The 7812-nt window shown below is 35.8% G+C and overlaps 1 long non-coding RNA gene across 1 annotated transcript; it reads right to left on the reverse strand.

Annotated features, from left to right (window-relative positions):
- Window positions 1–1408: 1408 nt before the first annotated feature.
- LOC139556043 (uncharacterized) lies at window positions 1409–4125 on the reverse strand. Its single transcript, XR_011671059.1, has 2 exons — window positions 3983–4125; window positions 1409–2535 (listed from the first exon to the last, which is right to left on the reverse strand). It is a non-coding gene; the product is annotated as an uncharacterized lncRNA (long non-coding RNA).
- Window positions 4126–7812: the final 3687 nt, after the last annotated feature.

Raw genomic sequence — 7812 nt, forward strand, 5'->3', positions numbered from 1 at the left:
AACACCGTGTTCATCTGAGGCTGTCGATCCCTTCATTTTGCATGACGCCTCTGAAAAACCCGTGAGAGAAAAATATTTGTTTGGCAAAGTTTTTGAAATTAACATAGCAAATCAATGGACAAGACCAGGGTGATGAGGCTGGACAAGAAGATCAAACCAAAATAAACATTACAATTTTTTTTTTTTTAACTTACTCATTTTGTGTTTTTCTTGTCTCTAACTTGGTGTGTCGGTTAATGAAACTTTATCAAAATTTGAATCACGTTGCAACAACATAAATGGTTGATTGAATTTGCAGCATTTATTGAGTGTAATTTTAACCTAGATTTCAAGCAAAAATCAGCAATAGGGTTTTAAGGGTTGGTTTATTTCAAGCAGAATTCATATTTGTTGACAACTCATACAAATGGACGTTGGATGTTCGTCTGACATCTAACCATGAAGTGGCATCGTTTCTAGCATGAAATCAAAGACTAGACAGTGTTGGGTAGACTTCAGAGCAGAGAGACAGGTCTAGTTACCTAATCAAATATGGAATCATTCACCTTTAGGGGATCCTCCTCTTCAACTCTTGGCAAGTGGATAAAAAACATAAGTGCTTAGTGTTAAAAACTGAGAAATGTGGCATTTTTCTTCAAAGGAGAAAAAGTTTAGGACCTGAGTTTAAACCTCACATCTGTAGAACATGGAGGTCACAGCTTTGTTGTACCCGGTGTGTGTGTGTCTGTGTGTCACTGGACTAGAGCCAGAGGAGATCTAGGGGGCATCATGAAATGCTGAGTCCAGCTCGGGCCCATGCAGCAAGCTCAGCAGCTGCTGTACGTCTAGACTCTAATACAGCTCAATACCAATTAATCTGTCTGCTGCACTCCTATAGCAAACTACATTAGGATTATGTTATGGACCGAGATCGATGTGGATTTCCAGGAGATGAGAGATCAAAGTACAGGTGACATTGACCAAGAAGGACGGTTGTAGAAGGCTGGATCAATAAACCACCAAGCTAGATTATTAAAACAAGATTTGGTAGTTTGTCATTTCAAAGGTAGTGAAAGTAGTTAAACCACCAAAAGAGAAACCTAAATAGTGATTCTTAAACCTACAGACTCATTGGAGCGGCAGGTAGCCTAGTTACAGCGTTAGGCCAGTAACCTGAAAGGTTGCTGGTTCGAATTCCCGAACTGACAAGGTAAAAATCTGTCGTTCTGCCCCTGAACAAGGCAGTTAACCCACGGTTCCCCGATAGGCTGTCATTGTAAATAAGATTTTTTTCTTAACTGACTTGCCTAGTTAAATGAAGGTTAAGTAAAAGTTCAATTAAAACAAAACAAAAAATGCATCCAGTGACAGTATAGTATCAACCAATGAAACACCTTTAAAACAGTAAGGAAGAAACATACAAAATAAATATTTTTTAAGTATAATTTATTGTACATTGTCATTCCTTCCCATTATTTCAGAAGACTTAACAAAAACTAACATTGTAACATTGTCATTTATACAAAATATAAACTATAAGGGGGGAATATAAATTTAACATCAACCCTTCCCACATGGTTACAGTACAGTCATTTTGTTAGGACCAACCCAGACATTGAAAGGGAGAGATGCCAGTTATACCCTCCTTGTAAAAGACCAGAAACTCTTTATAAATCACAAGGCATACTGACTCAAGCCCAGTATCAAACTTATTATCTCTACATACAACACATCTTCTGGTACATTTCCAATAACAAAAAACTCAAAAAGTGCCAAATCGTGACCATTTAAAATAGTTTAATTAAAAGAGGATTGAGTTTCTCTTTAATAATCTATGTGCAACCTTCACTTTGGGCAGGGCACATACAAAACAAATTTAGAATTATTTCCCAGGTGAAATTAAAACTACAATAAGAACTTCTGTACACTCAAGTGGTCCACATTTTTTTCAAGAGACCTGACATGACAACCACTTCCCTGTAGGCCTACATACCCCAGAATACCCCCAGACTGATAACCAGGATGTTGGTTGTGTTACTATGGAAATGCAGGTCTTGAGGGTTGGCAGAGTACGGTGCTGGAGCAAGAAGACATGTTGATGTTCCGTAAGGGGTTTCGAAAGGGGGGAGGGGTGCGAGGGGTTGATGGTGGCGGCTTCCTCTCCAACTAACGTCCCCCCCGGAGAAAAAAAGTCAGCACTAGGATTTCCTTTTTTCTGTGGGGGCGAATGAGTGGGTGTGGGTGATGTGGAGTCCATTTTGGCTGCTGGATGTTAGGATTGGGGTCTTGGTTCAGTGCGGTTGAGGGGAGTGGTGGTGGTTGAGGTGGTAACAGGAGGGTGGATCAAGGGTTATGGGTTCAACAATAGCAGTGCAGGACCCAGGTCGCCATGACGATGGGGAGCAGGAGGGAGAAGTGGCTGGACTGCAGTGACATGCCCACTCCGGTAGGGGAGGTGGAGTTGGCCGAGCTGCTGTACGTGCCCGTGGCCATGGTGGAGTTTACGCTGGAGGTCGCGTTGCTCAATGCGGTTGCTGTGGTGTTCAGGGAGACCACCTGCAGGCAAACAGGAAGAGGCTTGGTTTAGCAACATCTCAAATTGAATTCCACTGAATTGAGAAACTGAGTTCTTCATTTTTGAACAAGCACATTCTAGCCAAAGCACACATTCACATTGTCATTTTAGTCATTTAGCAGAGGTCTTATCCAGAGTGACATCAACATGATGTCATATCTAGAGGACTTTACATTTTGGGGTAGAAAAGGAAGGCTGTGAAGAACTAGCAAAAAAATACTTCAGGAGTTTAAAAACCAGCTATATGGGAATTCTAGATCCAATCTGAAAAACAATCAATGGATTGAGATTTAGAATGGAGAGATGTTTTACAATTAAAATGGCCATCACGGTTTGGGGAGACAACTTATTGAACACCATGTAGGGTAGTCCAACTTGTCATGCCATATCCAAAGAAAAATCCTAGACTAGACCAAATCAGTAACCTAACTGAACCAAGCAAATTTCCACTGAATGTTCTTCCAACTGGTAGCCTAGCTAGTTTATGTTGCAAAATAGCAAATCATGCAAATTAAACACAATGCACTTTTCATTTATACATCCGCTACACTGGAAAGAAAACATGAACATGAGGAAACAGTTTCCCCCCAACCCCCTAAAGATGTAGCCTGTTCGTGTCTCTGTTCGGGTCACACCCAGTTATCACGTTGGCCTGTACATGTAACGCCACACAGAATGGATGCTAGTCCAAACAGGCACGCGCAAACGGATGGTCTTCGCTATTCGTTTCAGGTATCGTTTGGCGCGCAGCACTGAAAGGAACTTTATCCCTTTGGTAGACTCAGGTGTACGTGGCTTTAAATCATTAATTTACCGAGATGTTTTGAATAAATTAAATAAACGTGCATCACAACTATTAGGATAATTGGCAACAAGACGAGATGATAGATAGATGTTTTGAGGAACGGTCCCAAAATGTGCGCACACGTTAAAGTAAGTGATTGGCACCAATGTGAGGCTTAGATGAGGCTTGGATCAGATCATATAATTGCATGATTTTACCTGATGACTACCCACTGGGCAAAAACTGGTTGAATCAACGTTGTTTCCACGTAATAAAAAAAAAAGCAATGTGATGACATGAATCAACATAGAAAACGGGTTGGATTTTTAAAAAGGGAATTTGGCTTTTTTTTTACCCAACTTTTAACCTAAATCCAATGACATTGTGAAATGTTTTGTTGAATTCAGGTTAGTTGACAAATCAACCAAATGTAAATAAAAACTGGACGAACTGTGCTCGGTGGGCTACTTTAAGTCCTATCTGCCATAGCCGTATAATGTTAAAACCATATCACAAACAATTAATTATAGACTATCGAAGAAATACCCTACACCAAAAATAAAATGCGAATTACTTTACGAAAAACATGATTTTTTTATAGGAAAAATACTTAATATTAATAATAATAAATGTATTTGGCATACCTGTGTCGATAAAATTATAGCGAACACAATCACTCCGAGATGAACAACCATCATTTTTGACATCCTTATGATGATTTGGCCAGAACTTCAAGCACAGACGCAAACAGCAGCCACAGTCACTCTGAAAATGTGATCACTGAAATAGTTGGACCTACCTTCTTTATACCCGCATCATGACTGACGTGTGACGTGAGACTTGTCACATACCTACAGTAAACAACCAGGAAACAAAATAACCAATTAATGCAAAATCTTGCGATAAACATCATTATTTTATGTTGAACATATGGGTCGTTAAAATCCATATGCATTTTGTACATTTTATAAGGGTGTGTCATCAGTGGGAACGCTACATTCAGAGCTACATTCGGAAGCTTTTTGTGGAATAAAACAAAATATGGCTTTGGAACGGCTCCCATTGAATGAAAAGGTCTGCTACAGGGGCAACTTCAATTCAGGTATTATTAGGTTTCAACGTCCAAATGAAGCCATTTGCAACGAGTTGCTTGGCCGGTATCTTCTGCCTACAGTTCGCAATGAACCTCTTCGTCGTCATTTTACTTGCGTCTTTGGTCTTTGGAAAGTTTCTTATTATATATATATTTTTACCATTGTAGGCTATGGTCTATGGATAGGTTCCTATGACCAATACAGGAATCTCGAGATTTTCTGTCCAAGACCTATCTGTATAGAAATTAATGGGCCAAATACGAAATGGGTATCATCGCCTGAGGTGGCCTAATTCCATATGCAAAAGCATCCAACAGGTGAGCCACCACTGCCTCAACAGAAAACAGGCTACTGTCGCCCTCTGGTGGCAAGTCAAAGTATCGCAAAATAAAATATATCTTACACCCGCCCTTTACAAACTACTTGGCGAAACCTTCTGTTTGTACTGCACCAACGTTTTCAATCATTTTCAAAACTACCAGGGGTATACCAAATTGACCTTTTTTATGATTGGATCCAGATGTGGAATTGTACATTTTGGCCTATAAATACCGTCCCTAGTCTCTTCGCTATCGGGTAAGTGGATTTCTGAGAGAATAGTGAGATGGTCTGAGCCCCTCCAGAGGGAACCCAAAGAGACAGCGCTCCTTCGCTGCCTGCACTCTCTGCAGAGGCACCAGATGTGCTCTGTTATTGAAACGGGAAGAGAGTGGGGCCTTTAGTAAGGCATCAGATAAGCCCGTTTCCCAAAGCTCAGGCTGATCGTGTATCACCAGCGGGTCTATGAGTGGAGCCAAACCCCAGCCAGCGAGTGCACCGGGATCGGGTTCCTGTTTACACGAGCCGTGGTCCTGGGGGGGGGGGGGGAGCATAACATATAACATGATACAACATATACATAACATATGCTATAACATATAACATAACATATGCTATAATATATAACATATAACAACATATAACATACTATATAACATAACATATGCTATAATATATAACAACATATAACATAACATATACTATAATATATAACAACATATAACATAACATATACTATAATATATAACATATAATATATAACATATAACAACATATACTATAATATATAACATATAATATATAACATATAACATAACATATGCTATAATATATAACAACATATAACATATACTATAATATATAACAACATATAACATAACATATACTATAATATATAACATATACTATATAACATATAATATATAACATTAACTATAATATATAACATATAACAACATAACATATAATATATAACATATAATATATAACATATACTATAATATATACCATAACATATACTATAATATGTAACATATAACAACATAACTTATAACATAACATATACTATAATATATTTTTTTTTTCTCACCTTTATTTAACCAGGTAGGCTAGTTGAAAACAAGTTCTCATTTGCAACTGCGACCTGGCCAAGATAAAGCATAGCAGTTCGACACATACAACAACACAGAGTTACACATGGAATAAACAAACATATAATCAATAATACAGTATTAAAATCTATACACAGCATGTGCAAATGAGGTAGGATAAGAGAGGTAAGGCAATACATAGGCCATGGTGGCGAAGTAATTACAATATAGCAATTAAACACTGAAATGGTAGGATATGCAGTATGAAGCGAGGGCCAGCCAACGAGAGCATACAGGTCGCAGTGGTGGGTAGTATATGGGGATTTGGTGACAAAACGGATGGCACTGTGATAGACTGCATCCAATTTGTTGAGTAGAGTGTTGGAGGCTATTTTGTAAATGACATCGCCGAAGTCGAGGATCGGCAGGATAGTCAGTTTTACGAGGGTATGTTTGGCAACATGAGTGAAGGATGCTTTGTTTTGCGAAATAGGAAGCCATTTCTAGATTTAATTTTGGATTGGAGATGTTTAATGAGAGTCTGGAAGGAGAGTTTACAGTCTAACCAGACACCTAGGTATTTGTAGTTCCACATATTCTAAGTCAGAACCGTCCAGAGTAGTGATGCTGGACAGGCGGGCAGGTCCGGGCAGCGATCGGTTGAAGAGCATGCATTTAGTTTTACTTGCATTTAAGAGCAGTTGGAAGCCACGGAAGGAGAGTTGTATGGCATTGAAGCTCATCTGGAGGTTAATTAACACAGTGTCCAACGAAGGGCCAGAAGTATACAGAATGGTGTCGTCTGCGTAGAGGTGGGTCAAAGAATCACCATACAACATATAACATAACATATAACATATACTATACTATAATATATAACATATAACAACATAAAACATAATATATAACATAACATGTACTATAATATATAACATATAACAACATATAACATATAATATATAACATAACATATACTATAATATATAACATATAATATATAACATAACATATACTATAAAATATAACATATAACATAACATATACTATAATATATAGCATAACATATAATATATAACATATACTATACTATAATATATAACATAAAACATAACATATAATATATAACATAACATGTACTATAATATATAACATATAACAACATATAACATATAATATATAACATAACATATACTATAATATATAACATATAATATATAACATAACATATACTATAAAATATAACATATAACATAACATATACTATAATATATAGCATTACATATAATATATAACATATACTATAATATATAACATAAAACATAACATATAATATATTACATAACATACACTATAATATATAACATAACATATACTATAATATATAACATTGCATATAATATATAACATATACTATAATATATAACATATAACAACATATAACATATAATATATAACATATACTATAATATATAACATAAAACATAACATGTAATATATAACATATTACAACATATAACATAACATATAACATAACATATAATATATTACATAACATACACTATAATATATAACATAACATATACTATAATATATAACATTGTATATAATATATAACATATACTATAATATATAACATATAACAACATATAACATAACATATAATATATAACATATACTATAATATATAACATAAAACATAACATGTAATATATAACATATTACAACATATAACATAACATATAACATAACATATAATATATAACATATAGCATATAATAACATATACTATAATATATAACATAACATATACTATAATATATAACATATAACATAACATAGGCTACTACTTCTATGAGAAGGCCCTTTACATCAGCAGGAAAAAAAAGGATTTCAGTTCCGACACCAATATCAACTTGTTCAAAGTCATATATGTCAGGATTTGGCCAGGATTGTTCAGGTTTTGGTCACTAG

This window comes from Salvelinus alpinus, chromosome 27 (genome assembly GCF_045679555.1).
Source record: "Salvelinus alpinus chromosome 27, SLU_Salpinus.1, whole genome shotgun sequence".
Taxonomy (NCBI): Eukaryota; Metazoa; Chordata; class Actinopteri; order Salmoniformes; family Salmonidae; genus Salvelinus; species Salvelinus alpinus.